Raw genomic sequence first — 18,909 nt, 5'->3', positions numbered from 1 at the left:
ACTTTTTAAAAACCACACACAAATATTTATATTATTTAATTAATGTCTTATTACCTTCCTGTTAGAATAAGCAGGAACCAGGAAAATGTCATAGCATATAATCCTTCCAAAATTCTACACAAAGTCTTTATTTTACATGTGAAGCCCAGAGAAAATAAAATTTGCTTATTTTCTCTGAGCCTGGGGAAAGTCTTGCATCGCAGAGTAATATACTGATAGTAAAGTAATCCCCACCACAGATGATGAGAGAAAGAACCGAATGACTATATTGCGTATTTTAACTAAGTAGAAAACTAGTTCATTCAAGCGAAAGATCACAATGAAATATTTTTTAATTATTTGATAATCAGTTTTGCATATACTGCTTCATTGTCTGACTTACAAATCCCTGAACCAAAGCTTTCCATGAATCTATATAGGATTTGAAAAAATCTAATTTCCCCTCACTAGAAAACTTTCTCTTCCTAAGAATTTTTTTTTTTTAAGATGCCATGTTCAAAAAAAATAGTATGTGCTGGACACTTTAAATATGTTATGTCTGGAGTTCCCGGGTGGCTCAGTTGGTTAAGCATCTGCCTTTGGCGCAGGTCGTGATCCTGGGGTCCTGGGATCAAGTCCCGTGTCAGGCTCCCTGCTCAGTAGGAAGTCTGCTTCTCCCTCTCCCTCTGTCCTTCCCTCACTCATGCTCCCTCAGCTCTCCCTCTCTCTTAAATAAATAAATACATTAATTAATTAATTAATTAATTAACTATTAATACGTTATGTCTAATCCTCATAACAACCTTGTGAGGTTGGCTTTCTTGCCCTTTGTGTAGATGGGAAAGCCAAGGCTCTAAGAACAGTCACTTGCCACCGGATCATAACAGTAAGTGCAGACCTGGGGTGCACACCTTGCTCTAATGACCCAAGTCACCGCCCACAATGTCATTTGAAACACAGAATCTCCTACGCTGGGAACAGGGCGCATTGCTTGACAGCGTGGATCTCATTTCATCAAGGTATGTGCCAGAAACCTGAAGACACGCTTGTACACAAATTATGGTCAGGGAAACTCGGTGAAGATAGATGTAGGTAAAGTGAGAATAGATAAAATGGCCAAAACCTTCAAAACGTTGATTAGCAGCCAATGTACTATTCTTGGGAGTAGATACAATATGGCTCTATCCTCAGCCCTGTTCTGACCAACATTTTATTACTGCTTGGGACCAGAGCAGTGACTGTAATACAGTAGGATATGTAAACCTATTGAATAAATGAATGAATAATATTTGTACTGTGCTGATTATCTCTTAAGCTGTCACAAAGTTTCAAGTCACAAGAATCATATCAAACAGGTAATTTCAGATTAAAATATCATAATAGGCAAATATGATAGGTCAAGGCTAAAACAATAACATTTAATAGGGATAAATGTTAAATCCTAAACTTAGTCTTCCATTATCAATTTTACAATGAGAAGACATGGGCATTGAGCCTTGAAGTGTGGAAGGAAGGAAGGAAGGAAGGAAGGAAGGAAGGAAGGAAGGAAGGAAGGAAGGGAGGGAGGAAGGAAGGAAGGAAGGGGAAGAGAGGAAGAGAGGACAGAAGGAAGGTGGTTTGTACTTTCATGGATAAAAACCTCAAAATGAGGGGCACCTGGGTGGCTCAGTTGGCTAAGCGTCCAACTCTTGATTTCATTTCAGGTCATGATCTCATGGTCATGAGATCGAGCCCCACATTGGGCTCTCACAGAGTCTGCTTGAGATTCTTCCTCCCTTTTCCTCTGCCTCTCCCCCTGCTCATTCAAGTGTTTTCTCTCTCTCTCTAAAATAAAATAAATAAATAGAATCTTTAAAAAAAAAAAACTCAAAATGAGGCTAATAATATGATTGAGCTACTGAATGAACTCAATATACAATTAAGGAACAACATAAGCAAGGGTATTCCTTGGGTTTGCTCTACAATAGAAAGACTCCGTCTGGAATATGTTTCAAACCCTGGGTCCCTCATGTTAACAGAAACAATAGGGACCGAAAAGAATCCATAGGAAAGTGACAAGGGTGCTGAGCAGAATTAAGTCTGGGACACATGAAGAATAGTGATAGAACCTGGGATTTTAGTCCAGAGACCAATAATCTGTGCAGGCATGACGGCTAGCTTCAAGAACTTGGGCAGAGTATGGGAAAGGAATCATATCTGCAGCCTATTCTTGGACCAGAGAGTCACAGTTGGAAGATTCCTCACCCACCCGTCCTCTGCAGCTTGAATCACAGATGATCACTCATACACATATCCGAACGAGAACAAAACACAGAGTTACTGATCTGGAACCTAAACTCATGGTTTTCAGGATGTGGACTCAAGACCAGTGGCACCAGCATTACCTGGGATCCTGTCAGAAGTATAAAGCCTTTGGACCCCTTCCCAGATCTACAGAATCAGGAACTGTGGAGGTGGGGCCCAGCATCCTGTTTCAATAGCCTTCCAGGTGGTTCTGATGCCCACTCAAACATGACAACCATTACAGATCGTCAGATGTGTTTGGCCTAAAATCTCGATAGCAAGGTTTGAAAAACCTTCCTTCTCTTCAGTGATTCCTATTCACCTGTCTTTGAACAGATCCAAGCATTCATCCAATCCATTCTGTGTAATGGGTGTTTGTTAGTTTTTTGGCTACACGGTTTCCAATGAGGATTGATCTCCCATTTTATGAGTCGTAGGGGGAGACCAAGTGTTCCACTACATATGCCAAAGCGTCCAGATACTCTCTCTTCCAACCCTCTGGGAGCAGGGAGGGGACATGTGAGCCAGGATGGCAAATTAGTTGCCCCCACCCAGAACTCTGGATGTTGAGCATGTGACACAAAGACAAAGCAACCGTTAAGAATCCTTCATTGAGCAAGGTCTAGGGGTAGTAGGTGGCAGGAGTGCCTGATGCCCGTCCAAGAGGTTCCTATGGGATGACCTTGGTTGAGGGACCTTTAAATGAGTTAGGCAGAGTTCATTTCTGTGGCTTCCAACCAAGAACCAGAAAGATACATGCCTGGGGCTCCTGGGTGGCTCAGTCATTAAGCATCTGCCTTCGGCTCAGGGCATGATCCCAGGGTCCTGGGATCGAGCCCTGCATCTGGCTCCCTGCTCTGCTGGGAGCCTGCTTCTTCCTCTCCCACTCCCCCTGCTTGTGTTCCCTCTTTCGCTGTGTCTCTCTCTGTCAAATAAATAAATAATATATTTTAAAAAAAGAAGAAAGGTATATACCTGCTCATTCCCTGCACATTCCATATTCAATGAAGCCCTTGGATTGTTTTCTCTGTTTTAGACAATGACAAAACTAGGTAATCAATGCTGGCCAACATCAGCAAGGAGCAGAACAAATGGCTGAAGCCAGTGGCTGGACGTTGGGGTTCTTATGCCCCATGACATTGTGTCTTCAGAAGAGATCTCAAGTGCTTCCCGGAATAATCCAATATTGCTTGGTTTTGTAGAAAATTTTATTAAATCGTCAATAGCTATACCACCCAAATATGAAATATTCTCACCAAAGAAATTGAACCTGACTCTAATTAAGCTTCCAGAGCTAGCTTTCATTTACAGGAAATGGGGGTAGGAGCTGGAGAGACAATGGAACAGTGAGTTAAATGGCACTAGAAGGAAAATCCAAAATGTGGGATATTGTGTCGGACAACTAGACCAGTATCTTTCCTAAGTCAATGGCATTGAGAAAAGAGGTATGGAAGAGGGAAGGAGATCACCCTACACCCAAAGAAACCAAAGAGATGTGACCACCAAATGTGATATGTACATTTTGTTTGGATTTTGATTCCAACAAACCAACTGCGACATAAGAAGAAGAGTACACTTACAGTAAAAATATAAAAAGAAAACAATTGCTCCAAAGCCCATTATCTACATGGTGCCATAAAGCACATCGTTGATTTTCCATAAATGTGAAATAAGAAAATGATTTGCATGTAATCATTTAAAAAAAAACAACACCCTGTGGGAAAGAACACCTGAGAGGTTAAGACTTGTGAGATCTAATTATGGTTATTGCTCTGTGACCCTGAACAAATGACATAGTACACTCAGCTGCAAATGGGAAGAACCTTATGAAATGGCTATTTGAAGTCCCTCATAAAAGCTCTGGTAGAGAGCATGATGACCATGAGTGCTATAGAGCTCCACGTTAGAGGAACAGTCCAGGGGTGCGTTACACAGCCTCTGAGATGGTCCTCGATGGTCTCCTCCACCTCTTAGTCACATCCTGTATAATTCCCCTCCCTGTCACTGTGATCTCCCTTCAGAGATTTCAGTTATTAAAAAGGACAACAGGTGCATAATGAACGGGGCGGGGGGGAAGGTGGGGAAAGGCATCAGCCTGTCTTCCTACTTAGGAACAGATTTTACCTAAAAACAATCTCACATTATGACCGTGAATTGATGATTCTGTATATCTCCGCTGCTGGAATAGAAAGTAACATTGTTCATGGGAGAACAGGTGTCTGAATGAAGCATAGGTGCGTTAAGAAAGGAAGAGGGCCACAAGTACATCTCTTTTTTAAAAAAATTGTGCCACCTTCAGCGGTTAAGTGTCTGCCTCCGGCTCAGGGCGTGATCCCGGCGTTATGGGATCGAGCCCCACATCAGGCTCCTCCGCTATGAGCCTGCTTCTTCCTCTCCCACTCCCCCTGCTTGTGTTCCCTCTCTCACTGGCTGTCTGTCTCTGTCGAATAAATAAATTTAAAAAATCTTTAAAAATAAATAAATAAATAAATAAATAAATAAATAAATAAATAAATAAATTGTGCCACCTTAACCATTTTTGAGCATACAGTTCAGTAGTCCGGAGTATGTTCCCGTTGTCGTGCAACAGATCTCTAGAACTTCGCATCCTGTAGAAGTGAAACTCTATATCCATTAAACAACAGCTGGTCGTCCCCCCCACCCCCTCACCCCAGCTCCCTCCAGCTCCTGGTAACCACTGTTCTACTTTCTGTTCCTATGAACTTGACTACCGTAGATACCTCAAATAAGTGGAGTCCTAGAGCATGTGTCATTTTGTGACGGGCTTATTTCACTTAGCAGAATGTTCTCAAGGCCCAGGATTTCCCTCCTTTTTAAATACTATCCCATTGTATGTATATGCTCCATTCTGTTTATTCATCTATCTATTCATGGACATTTGGTTTGCTTCCACCTCTTGGCTATTGTGAATAATGCTGCTATGAACAGGAGTGTGGAAGTGTTTGAGACCCTGCTTTCAGATCTTTTGGGTATATACCCAGAAGTGGGATGGCTGGCTATGGTAGTTTTATTTGTAATTTTTCAAAGAACTGTTGTACTGTTTGTCATGGTGGCTGCACCGGCTTCCAGTCCCACTGACACCGAGCAGGAATCCAATTTCTCCACATCTTCCAACACTTATAATTTTCTGATTTCTTGATAGTAGCCATCATAGGGGGGTGCAGGTGGTATCTCATCGTGGTTTGATTTGCATTTCTCTAACGATTAGTGATGTCGACCATCTTCTCATGCACTCGTTGGCTATTTGTATATCACCTTGGGAGAAATGTCTATTCAAGCCCATTGCCCATTTTTAAATTGGGTTATTTGGTTTTTGGTTGTTGAGTTGTAGTAGTTCTATACTTTGAATATTTTTTGAAGATTTATTTATTTATTTTAGAGAGAGAGGGAGAGAGCAAGAGAGCCTGGGGTGGGGCGGGGCAGAGGCAGATGGAAAAGAGAATCTCAAGCAGACTCCACGCTGAGTGCAGAGCCTGATGCAGGGCTTGATCTCACACCCCTGAGATCACGACCTGAGCCGAAACCAAGAGTCAGACGCTTAACTGACTGCATCACGCAGGCACCCCTATATATTCTGAATATGAACCCCTTATCTGACTTGCAAATATTTTCTCCCATTCTGTAGGTTGCCTTTTCACTCCATTGATTATGTCCTTTGATGAACGGTTTTTAAGTCTGCTGTCGTCCAATTTGTCAATTCACGCTATTGTTGCCTGTGCTCCCGCATTCCAAGAGATCACTGCCAAGTCTAGTGTCATCAAGTTTTCCCAAATGTTGTCTTTGAGGAGTTTAGTCTGGAGTCCTTAATCCATTTTGATTTAATTATTGTATGTGGAATGAGATAAGACCCCAAGTTTATTCTTTCCTAGATGGACGGCCAGTTTTCCCAACCCCAGTCGTTGAAGACACTGTTCTTCCCCCATCGAGTGGACTTGACACCCTGTTGAAGATCATTTGACCATATATGTGAGCATTTATTTATGGACTCTGTTCCATTCCATTGATCTATACTTGTCCTTATGCCAGTACCACACTGTTTTGATGTGTAATATGTAGCTTTGTAATATGTTTTGATCTAAGGAAGTTGAATCCTCCAATTTTGTTCTTTTTGGCTATTCAGAGTCCCTTGCAATTCCATATGAATTTTCAGATTTTTTTCTATTTCCAGAAAAAATGTCATTGAGATTTTGATTGGGATTGCATGAATCTCTAGATTGCCTTGGGTAATATGGACATCTTAACATGATTAAATCTTTAATCCACAAATACAGGGTTTCTTTCCACTTATTTGTGTTTTCTTTAAATTCGTTCAGCAATGTTTTATAGTTCCATTGTATAAGTCTTTCACCTCCTTGGTTACGTTTACTCCTGAATATTTTAATCTTTTTGATGCTACTGTAAATAGAAATTTTTAAATTTCCTTTTTTAATTGTTAACGGTTAGTGTATAGACACATTCCATTTTTAAAAAACAGTAATGTACTCTTTCTGTTAAGGAATTTTCATATTCCGGAGACTTTGGTTTTTTACCAATGCCGCAGAGGAGTTGTTTTATGGGCTTGACGTGCATCTGGAATAAGTGAAGAATGCTGTGAAAATCAGAACATTAGTAACGTATGCATTTGCCTAAAAAGCTGTGCAAACTTGGGAGTTCCTATTGGATGTGGTCCGATTTGTCCATTTACCCACAATTAGAGGAATCCATAGGAGCACTGACATTTGGAAAGTAACTTCTTTGCACAGCCCCAACAGCAGAGGGTTTGTGACAGGGCCCTTAATGATTACCCCACCCCAGGCCTTTGAAGGGAAACACTGAACCCTGTATCGGTTAGGACTCTTTCAGCTGTACTTGACAGAGAACCTTCTTAAACTGCCTCAGCCAGGAGACAGCATACGCGTAACTCTAGTGTCTACAAGCAGGACTGGATTTTGCCTTTACTGATCCAGGAGTTGAAATAATGTGACCAAGCTCCAGTGCCAGCCTTAGACCAGAGCAAGGGGAGCCCCTACCCTGGACCCTGCAGTGAAGGGCCTGGATACCCCAAATCTGGAAAAGTAAAAATAATAATAATAAAAATAATAAATTACCTTATAATATAATATAATAAAATAAAATCCCACTCAGTCTTCCAGAGAGTTTTCGGCATTTGGTAAACATGGAGTGGAGGGAAACCCCAGGGGACAGATGCAGTGCCATCGTCAGTACAGAAGCCCCCTGAGCTGAGGGAGACATGGGGAGAGAAGATTCCGGCCCCTGCCCTGAAGAACCACACAAAACATTTCTGGTGTTTTAATTCGACTGCCCCGAGCGGAGAAGTCTAGACCTGCGTGTGTCCACAGGTGGCTGTCAAACGTTTCAAATGTAGCTATTCCGTGCTGAGATACAAGAGTGAAAAACACACTGGAATTTGAAGACTAGTACAAAAGAAGTAAGTAAAATACCTCCTTAATAAGTTTTTATATTGATTACATGTTGAAATAACACTTTCACCCGTTTCTCTTAACTTTTTGTAACGTGGCCATTAACTTTTGTTTAATAACCTCTGTATCTGATACTGTATTTCCATGAGCTCACTCGGGTTGAGGCAAAGAAAATTCCCCAGAAAATGCCATGCCCTCCCTGCCCTCTGCTCTGATAGCTTCAGGAAGCTCCTAGAACCACTTGGAAGATTGTGGTGCCTGGGTGGCTCAGTCGGTTGAGCGTCTGACTCTTGATTTCAGCTCAGGTCACGAGCTCAGGGTCCCGGGATCGGGCCCACATCAGGCTCCACACTCAGCAAGGAGTCTGCTTGAGATTCTCTCTCTCTCTTCCTCTGCCCCTCTCACCGTTCTTGTTCTCTCTCTCTAAAATAAATAACAATCTTAAAAAAAGAAAAAAAGAACTACTTGTAAAATGGAGGTGTGGGCTGGGGGGAGGGAACCTGCTACCTCAGCTCCCTGAGGCATTGGCAGGTCAGTCCCCTTCCTGGGAGTCTGCCCAGCACGACCTGGAGTCCCGGTCCCGCCCTGCCTGGCTGGTGCCCTTCCCCTGGTGGTGCCTGACTCATCACTGATGGGGCATCTCTAGAACCCCGTGAGGCTTATGGGGGCAACGCCAGGGCATGAGCGTGTTCAGGTTGACACAGAATGACGTCATCTCACTGTCCCATGAGGTCATAGGGAGGAAGGGCTCTCTATGGGGGAAGAGCTGTGGCTCCTGGCGAGCTGGAACACAACTTAATGAATAGAATCACAGGGCTGGAAATAGACGCTCCCAAATTCAGAGCTTCCGAGGGATATTGTCCTTTTCTTTCTTTTTTGGAGTGTATGAGAATTGAACCAAACCTTGAGGCAGCTGTCGGGAAGGGGCTTCGGCGCCAGCCCACTCCTGCGGCAGCCCAGCCTCCACACAGCTGAAGCCGGCGGGAGTGCTTTCTGGGGCCTCGCACGGCACACTCGGCTCGAGCTACACGGATCGTTTTTTCCTCCCATTGTTTGAACTGCTACTTAAAGTGCTTTTCCAGGTGTTCCCTTTCTGACCTCCCAGCCGACCAAGAAGCTTACCTTATTCCTTAGGACTTCAGTCTGTTCCCTAGTGTCCTGGGCACGGCAGACGCTCAATTACTATTGACTATCAGTGGGATCTCTGCTCACCAGACTCCTCTGGAAACGAGGGTCTTTGCCACCAACTTAGCCAGTCCCCTCCATCACTTCCAGGTCCCCGATAGCCATGATCTCCCCGTAAGCACACCAGCTGGCTTGAGAAAGACACAGGTAGCATATGGTCAGGATGTAAGCATCACTCTGCATCTCAGATTAAGAACCAAACCAAAGCAAAACCAAACTTTAAACAACCTCTGTGGGTTGTCGCGATGAAGGGGTCAGGTTTACCCACCAGGACACGGATTCCAAGCCCCCGCCCTGTGCTCCTGTGTTGGCTGGTTGGCCTGCCTCCCGTGACATGCACCTGCCCTCCCATGAGCTGGTTGAGGATAGCTGCTCACATCTTCGTCGGAGTTGGCTCAGACCTCCATCTGAACTGGGTCTCAGTCAGCCCCAGCTCGGCCTGCCCACAGCTGTAGCCCGAATGCCATTGTCCGTTGTCTGGTCCACACCCAATGCTCAGCCCCCTAACATGACGCTGCCCTTTGTCCTGCTCCACGTGAGCCCATCTTCCCCAGGGCTGCCTGTGTCTTTCTAAATCACAGATATGGTTGAGTCACTCCCCAGCTCAAAAATATTTAACAGTGATGGGGCACCTGGATAGCTCAGTTGGTTAAGTGTCTGTCTTTGGCTCAGGTCATGATCTCAGGGTCCTGGGATCAAGCCCCGCATCAGGCTCTCTGCTCAGCGGGGAGTCTGCTTCTCCCTCTTCCTCTGCGCCTCCCCCTGCTTGTGCTTTCTCTCTCTTTCTCTCTCATCTCTCTCTCATCTCTGTTTCTCAAATAAATAAAGTCTTAAAAGAATAAAATAAAATCTTTGAAAAGTATATTTAACAGTGCTCTGTAGTCTATAGATGAAGTCCCAAAGCCAAAGTACTCCATGAAGCATGCTATAATCTGACATCAGTAGAACTTTCTAGCTTCCTGTCTAGTGATACTCCAGCCCCCACCCTGCCTTCCTCAACCTTTCCTCCACACAAAATCTTCAGCCAAAAGGAATTCTTAAATGCTTTAAAACCTTGTGTCTTTTGCTCTTATTGTCCCCTTAACCTGAAAAGCCCTCTTCCTTGCATTAAATAATGACTAACATTTGTGCCACATTTTGGCAAACACTCCTTTGAGAGTTTCGTGTCAGGGATGGAGAGTGGTAGCCAGACTCCTGGGTTTTAATTTACCACTTCTTTGCTGTGTAATCCTGGGCAATCTGTTTAACCTCTGCAGTGTCTTCATTTTTATTTTTTTATTTTTGAAGATTTTATTTATTTGAGAGAGACAGAGCTTGAGCGAGAGCCGGTGGGGGTGGGGGAGGAGCAGAGGGACAAGCAGACTCCCCACTGAGCACGGAGCCCAACTCAGGACTTGATCCCACGACCCTGAGATCATGACCTGAGCCAAAACCAAGAGTCGGACGCTTGACCGACTTAGCCACCTCGGTACCCCTGATACCTCATTTTAAAAAATGAGATAATAATAGTATCTTATCTCCCAATCTTGTTTTGAGGATTAAAGAAGTTAATTTATTTAAAACCCTTAGAGGTGCGCCTGGGTGGCACAGTCGTTAAGCGTCTGCCTTCGGCTCAGGGCGTGATCCCGGCATTCTGGGATCGAGCCCCACATCAGGCTCCTCCGCTGGGAGCCTGCTTCTTCCTCTCCTATTCCCCCTGCTTGTGTTCCCTCTCTCGCTGGCTGTCTATCTCTGTCAAATAAATAAATAAAAATCTTTTTTTTTTAATTTAAATAAATAAATAAAACCCTTAGAATGTTGCCAGACACACAGCACACCCTTAAGAGGTTATTGTCCTCGTAACACTCCCACTGTTAAGCAAGGAATGGCCCAAATTCTTAGAAATTAGGACTTAGGTCTTCCTACTCAAAAGCTTACAGTCAGTGGATTTGGCCCTCATGCATTGCTCTTCCACCGAGCAAGAATCCTACTCGTTCTTCAGAGGCCCCCCTCAAGAATCTCTCTTGCTTCTGTGTGATCTAGGACACACGAAAGTATTGAGATGCCATAGATTGTAAGATGTGTTGTTTTGTGTGTCATTAAGGAAAAACAAAGAAACACACGTGCCAATCATAACTGTGAGACACCATGAATTGTGAGAGACATCTTGGTTGCGGAGATGTCAGCGCGCACCTTCGGACTGGGGGAGTAAGGTACCTGTTCCCTTGCCGGGCTTCAAGTAGCAGGCCGTGCATCCCTGCAGGAAACACACGTCGCACTGCACTCTAGCTGGTTGCTAACAGGCCTGCTTTCCCTGCTAGATAGGAGTAGCTTTAGGTAGGAAAGACATCTTTCTTCCTCCGGCCTCCCAGCACCCAACGTGGTGCTTGGCCCAAGAGAGATGTTCAATACTCAGTTGCTTAATATAAGTTGAAATCCTCATGCAAGGTCACATTAAACACTGTAAGGGGTCCACTAGGAATGAAAAATGTGTGACAGATTTTGTGTAATAATAAAACTTCATTGAGCCAAGGTTTCGACCAGGTATACCTCGGCGACTTGGTCTTCTGCTTCCAGGCATAGAAAAATGAATCATGTCATAGGCTGCCTTCCATAATGCCTCTACATTCCACAGGAAATATGAACCTTACTTGCCTATGTTATAAATACATATATATTTTATATAGGTTTTCAAAAACAGATGGCCCTTTTGCCAGCAAGAAAAGACTAACAATATTCCTAGTGGCCTGAAGATGTCTACTTTTAGATAAAATATCATGAAGGAAGTGTTCGCCCCTACAGTCTTCTGGGACATGCCTATTCTTTTGCTTTCTTTCCCTTATTCTGGAAGGTTTGAATGACCTGCCTTTTAAGGTTTAAAAATAGATGCTCAGACTGGGCTTTGAAATATTTCAAGAATACAGCATTACAGGAATCCCAGATGCTATAAAAATTCTACCTGCGTTTCCATCCCTACAGACACTCTGACTTTTGTCATCCCATCAGAAGCAGTAACGCTGATTTGGGGTTTTTCTTTTTCTTCTTTCTCTTTTTTCTTTTTCTTTTCTTTGCTTACCTTTCATCAATCAATTAATCTTGGAGTGCAAAGAGAACTTCAAGTAGTGCAGAAAGATCGCTTCTGGAATCTAGTCTGTTGGTCACAAGCAGGCACAGTGCAAGCTGGCGGTCCAAGGAACACAACTGACCCACCAGGAAAATCCTAGGAAGACGAGCTTCCACTGCATCGACAAGGACATCTTTAAAAGGGGTTCTTGGCTGGCTTTCTTAACAACATAGATGACTGTTGATTCTGCTCGACCTCTCCGTCTTTGGTTGTATAAAACCAAAGGGAGCGTCCAGTGTGCAGTGGGTGGCCCATGAAATGCTGCGTGTACTTCGTGCCCAGATTCTTCTTCTAAAATGTAAGTGCTCTTCGTGCTTGTCACCTTGCTTCGTGTCATACAACCCTGCACACTTAGGCACGACCAATGGTGCAGCAACTCTAGGGAAAGCCACCGAGAGGTGGCCTCACGTAAGAATCCCACCCCACAGGAGTAAGCCAGATGAACAGTGATTGGCCACCCTATCAGATCTTCTGTCTTGGGGAATTTTTTAAGTAAACTGGAGAGAAGGCATTAGAAATTGAATCAAAGGGGTGCCTGGCGGGCTCAGTCAGTTAGGCATCTGCTTCCGGCTCAGGTCATGATCTTGCAGTCCTGAGATCGAGTCCCAAATCGGGCTCCCTGCTCTGCGAGGACCCTGCTTCTCTCTCTGCACAAGACCTGCTCTCTCTTTCTCAAATAAATAAAATCTTTAAAAACAAACAAAAAAACAAAGGAAAGAAAATGAATCTAAGAAAATGGGTTAATAGTATGGTCACGTTATTAAAGCAGGGCGTGAAAGGATTTTGCTCCTGAGGAGGGAATGAGATGACCAGGCCATTAGAGCTGTCATGGTTTCCTGGCAGGCCTTGCTTGGAGTTACTGTTCCTACGAAACCTGGATTTTCTGCTGTGGAGACATTTTCTTGTTTCTTTACCTTCCTGGTATCCTGATATATTTAAAAATAACTTTTAATATTGTAAATATGATATGTGGGCATTGAACAGACCTCAAACAATTAAAAAATATTGGTAATAGTGAAAATCCATGTTTTCCTCTATTTTAATACCCTAAAGAGAACCAGAGTTAAAATTGTCAGTGTAATATTCTTGCATATTTATTTTAATATAGTATATTCTCTAACTTGCTTTCCTTATTCAGCAATAAATCGTGGATATTTCTCCATGTTAAAAAAAGTAGAGAGAAGGGCACCCGGGTGGTTGGTTAAGTGTCTGCCTTCGGCTTAGGTCATGATCCCAGAGTCCTAGGATCGAGCCCCGCATCGGGCTCCTTGCTTGACTTGGGGAGCCTGCTTCTCCCTCTCCCTCTGCCTGCTGCTCCCTCTGCTTGTGCTCTCTCTTGGTATCTCTCTCTCCCTATCAATCAATAAATAAAATCTTTAAAAAAAAAAAAAGGAGAGAGGGGGCACCTGGCTATCTCAGTCAGTAGAGCATGCAACTCTTGATTTTGGGGTCATGAGTTCGATCCCCATGTATCATGTGGAGTTTGCTTTAAAATTTTTTTTGGAAATATATATAGAGAGGGGTGTGGCTCAATAGGTTGAGCATCTGACTCTTGATTTTGGCTCATGTCATGATCTCAGAGTCCTGGGATTGAGCCCCACACCAGGCTCTGTGCTCAGAAGGGAGTCTCTTTGAGGGTTCGTTCCCTCTCCCTCTGCCCCTCCCCCATCTCTCTCTAAAATAAATGAATAAATGTTTAAAAAATATGTATAGAGAGATATATCTATATATTTATATAGAGAGAGAGATTTTATTCTTTGCAACAGTTGCGTAGTATTCCATTGTATGGATATACCATATTTTATTTAACCATCTAATATCAATGGATGTGGGGGCTGTTTCAAATTTTCAAAATAACAATGAACAATACAAAGGTCACCCTTTTCCACACATGATAATGTATTTATACAAATATTCCTACACAATAAATTCCTGAAAGTTGAATTTGGAGGGTCAAAGGGAATGTGCACTTAAAATTGTAACAGATGTGGCCAAATTGCCCCCTACCAGTTGAGATCACCTAGGGCTCACTCTGTCTCTTGTCGTCTAAAGCATGGCAACGTGGATTTGGCTGCAAGGAAGGTCGGTCGCTCCATCACTGTGAAGCTGACTGTGCCCGAGTTAGTAATATCTAATGGAATCTATTCCTCCTGGGAGCCTTGCTCCAGTGGGTTCCACTGGAATGAATCCCTTGTACATTTGGGGAAGTCCCTGTGGTTGTCGTCCAGAACCGCTCTGTGCTGCAGTCTGTCTACATTAAAGGCAAGGGTCACAGAGACACACGTGTGAAGTTCAATGTATTATTTAGTGCAGCGGCGTGCTCTGATGTTAAGCCTTAAAAAATAAAAGTTTTATACCAACCTGCACCATGCAGATTTTATGTCTGGATGCACAAAGTCAGAAGTCATCCTTGATGCAACGTGGAAGGGACATGTCCAGTGATATTCAAATAGGCAAAGCAAAAATTGAATTAAGAAGGCTGAGCATGTTCTTTCAAAATGTATCAGAGCAAAGGGGCGCCTGCGGGGCTCAGTCGGTGGCACATCCAACTCTTGCCTCAGGGTCATGAGTTCCAGCCCCACATTCGACGTAGAGATGACCTTTTAAAAATGTAGCAGACCAAAGTGCCAATAGAAGCAAGCTGCAGGGAAGGTCTTTTTCATTCAGTAATCTTTTTTTTTTAATATAAGATTTTATTTATTTAGGGGCACCTGGGTGGCTCAGTCGGTTAAGTGTCTGCCTTTGGCTCAGATCATGATCCTGGGATCCCAGGATTGGGCCCCACATTGGGCTCCCTGATCAACAGGGAGTCTGCTTCTCTGTCTCCCTCTGCCCCTCCCCCAGCTTGTGTGCTCTCTCTTTCTCTCTCTCTCTTACTCACTGTCTCTCAAATAAGTAAAATCTATTTATTTATTTATTTATTTATTTATGAGAAAGAGAGCATGAGCAAGGGAAAGGGCAGAGTGGGCAGAGAGGGAGGGAGACACAGAACAGGGAGCTGAGCAAGGAGCCCAACGCAGGGCTCGAGCCCAGAACACTGGGATCATGACCTGAGCTGAAGGGAGACGATCAACTGAGCTACGCAGGCACCCCACCTTTTTTCCCCCAAGATTTATTTATTTTATTTTATTTTAAGATTTTGTTTATTTATTTGACAGAGACAGAGACAGCCAGCGAGAGAGGGAACACAAGCAGCGGGAGTGGGAGAGGAAGAAGCAGGCTCCCAGTGGAGGAGCCTGACGTGGGGCTCCATCCCAGAACGCTGGGATCACACCCTGAGCTGAAGGCAGATGCTTAACGACTGAGCCACCCAGGAGCCCCAAGATTTATTTATTTTAGAGAGAAAGTGGTAGGTGAAGAGCAGAGGGAGAGAATCTCAAGCAGACTCCATGCTAAGCAGGAAGCCTGCTTGAGGCTCAATCGCATGACCCATGAGATCATGACCTGAGCTGAAACCAATAGTGGGACGCTTAACCAACTGAGCCACCCAGGCGCCCCCATTCAGGAATCTTCATTGAGAATCTAGAAGGCCCTTGCTACGTAGTAGGGATTCAGAGACAATTAAGAGATGGTTCCCTATCGCAAGAATGTTACAGATCTATGAAAGCATGAAATAGGATGGGACAACTAACAGGGCCAGAGGGACTCGGAGTAGATTTCACAGAGATGATCTCTGAATGGAGATTTAATAGATACGTAGACGTTTTCCGGATGAAAAAACAAAGGGAGGAGCATTCTAGGTGAAGGGACAGGAGATGTAAAAGAAGCCAGCAAATCTAGGGAGTGTGCAAAATAGTGATGCTTCGCTTAATGCCTAGCAAGGTGATGATATTATGGGGCTGTTCAGAAGTGTTGCTGTCGATGAGGACCTTTTCTGAGCCGGGTGTCTCAGACTGGGTCCTTCCCCTCTCTCCAACATGGAGCCATTGGCTGCAGGTGGCCATTGAGGCCTGGCACAAGGTGAATGTGATCAAGGAACCAAATTTTTAACTTTAGTTTTAATTAATATACATTTAAAAACACTCAATTCGGTTGTCAGAAGAAGTATGAACTATAGCTGGGCTAATCGGGGTGTGTGGATGTGCTTTGTCACCTGCAAGTTTTGTGCACTCTCATTTTGTGTGCCGAGTGTTTCTGATGAAAATTTGACATCCGAATTGAAATGTGCTATCAGGGCGAAATATACCCTGGAGTTCAAAGACTTAGAGAAAAAGAACGTGAACTATCTTATTGATAATTTTTACATTAGTTACATGTTCAGATAATAATATTTCAGACATACCAGATAAGTGAAATCCAGGGGCGCCTAGCTGGCTCAGTCAGAGGACATGCAACTCTTGGTCTCAGGGTTGTAAGTTCAAGCCCCACATTGGATATAGAGATTACTTAAAAAAAATAAAATCTTTTTTTTAATTAAAAAAACAAAAATTTAAAAATGTTTAAAAAAAGGAAAAGTGAAATCCACTATGAAAGTCAATTTCACCTGTTTATTTTTCCCTTTCTACTGTGGCTACTAGGAAATTAAAAATGACATGTGGCACTTACATTACATTTCTACGGGCATTGCTGCTCTGTACCCTCATCACATCGTGCCTGCATCTCTGCTGTAGTTTCCTACCTGTTCTTTCTGCACTCCTCCTGTTTGACCCATCCTCCACACTATTACCAGTTTGCAAAACATGAATTTTATCAGACTGGAATGCCGAACTCAACATCACTCCTCACATCTGGGGATATCGACTCCCTCCTTTCTCCTCAGTCCAGCCTTTATGGGCCTCCTCCATTTCCTCTGGCTCTCCCTTCCAAATGGCCGGAGTCCCAGCAGCCACTTTGTATCTTAACACTATAATGAAGGTGGAAGCCCTGCGTTAAGAAGAGGGGAGCAGAAAGACAGTTGCCTAGTTTCAGGAGTTACAACCTTGAATTTCCTGTCTTTAGTTTTTCTTTCTCATGAAAGAGAAACCTTTATTCTATTTCAGCCCCTACTTTGGGTTTTCTATTCATCCATGGCCAGACTGAATTTGTCAACTACTTCAATTTTTCTTAAAAGCGTTGTGCAGACGCAAAGAAACAAAAACACAAAACATGCCCATGACTCACTTAAAATATTTGGGCCTCAGTTTCCCTACTTGAAAATTCAGTTTATTTATTTTTAAAAGGGGAGGGGTGCAGAGGGAGAAAGAGAATCTTCTGTGGGCTCCAACCCGGGGCTGAGATGATGACCTGAGCTGAAAGCAGGAGTCAGACACTTAGTGGACTGAGCCCCTCCGGCGTCCCAAAAATCAGTTCATTTAAATAAATGATCTCTGAGACCATTTCCAGGCCTAAAACTTGGTATTCACATTAATGTATTCATCACATATACGAGAGCCTGTTATTTACCAGATACTATTTGAGGCACTGGGACGCAGCAGTGCCCAAGAGGGGAAATCAGTTCTTCCCTGACACCTGCACGGTAATTCAGTCAGGGCTGATCGTCAGGCCAAGCGCTGCCTCCGCTAATGCTCCATCCAAGCGATACAAGTGGCTCGACTTCGTGCTGGTTTGTCTCATCATCAAATAGGTCATAATGCTTTCCCGCAAGGGCAATAGTCGATATAGATCATCTCACTTAATTCTTACAACTATCCCATGAGGTGGCCCCCAATTTCTTTGAGAAAAAATGAGAAATTAGGTGACTTACACACAGCTTAGTAAGTACTCCAGCTGGCTTCAAAATCAGTCTAATTGTTTGGACCCTTTGAGGGTCAAATGAAAATAATGAATCTGTAAGCATTTGGAAAAATTAGCAATTGCGTACAAAGTCTTTCCATAACACAGGTCATTAGAAAGCTGGAATGAAAACAAAGTTTTCTGAGTAGGTGATGCGTGTTACACAAATACAGAAGTGCTATTTACTAGTTACTTTGTCAGAGACACCGCCAAGGGCTGTGTATCCATTGCCCATTCGGAGCCAAATAGTGGCCTCTGTGCGGGGACGCAGGAGATGGTAAGAACGGGTACACTGTTGAAATGAATCCACTGTGTTTGGGGAGCGTAATTTACCGTTCGCCCTATGTAAGGAACTGCCCCAGCAGCAGACAACATCCTGCCGTCTTTCTAGATGCTCCTGCTCTCACCGTCCGAGCTTGTTCACCAGCTTAATTAGGGGGCAAAGTGTTTGCCCGAATCAATACCCCATGGTTGATTCATCAAATCATTTCACCTTTTTGCTTATTTTTTTTTTCAGTGTTGGAAGAAGATAACCTTGGCAGAATACTATGAGAAAAATGACAAAATATGAACTTCTGGGGACGCCTGTGTGGCCCAGTCAGTTAAGCATCTGCCTTCGGCTCAGGTCATGATCCCAGGGTCCTGGGATGGAGCCTCGCATCGGGCTCCCTGCTTCTCCCTCTTCCCCTCCCCCTACTTGTGCTCTCTCTCTGTCTCTGTCAAATAAATAAAATCTTTAAAAAAATATGAGCTTCTGTGATCTTAGTTCCACGTGGTGGGTTGAAAAAAGCCCAATAGATTAAGTGTATTTGGTCAGTTATATCTTTATTGGAGCATTTGGGGTTGAATTAGTGGTAAGTACACAGAAAACTAAGCAAATGAAACGGTGAGGCAATAACTAACACTAAGAAAAACAAAAAATATCTATACAGTCAGAGTGATGTAAATGGTAAATACTGATTTAGCGTTAATTATGACATGAATATATTGGGAAGATGAAGAGAAGGTGATGGAGCAAGAGTTGGGAATCATCCCTCATACAAGAAACCAAATTCAAATAACCAAAAGAGTCAGGTATAGGACTCAGATGTGGTTACCTCCGGGGAGAGGGAGCAGAGGGGTGGGAGAGGTGGGGCAGGAGAATGCTGTTTTCATTATAACTCTAATAGCACTTTTGACTCTTTAAACTAATGTAGAAAAATTGTA

Source organism: Ursus arctos, unplaced genomic scaffold (genome assembly GCF_023065955.2).
Source record: "Ursus arctos isolate Adak ecotype North America unplaced genomic scaffold, UrsArc2.0 scaffold_2, whole genome shotgun sequence".
Taxonomy (NCBI): domain Eukaryota; kingdom Metazoa; phylum Chordata; class Mammalia; order Carnivora; family Ursidae; genus Ursus; species Ursus arctos.
The sequence above is the reverse complement of the archived record's forward strand: the minus strand, read 5'-3'. Positions refer to the sequence as shown.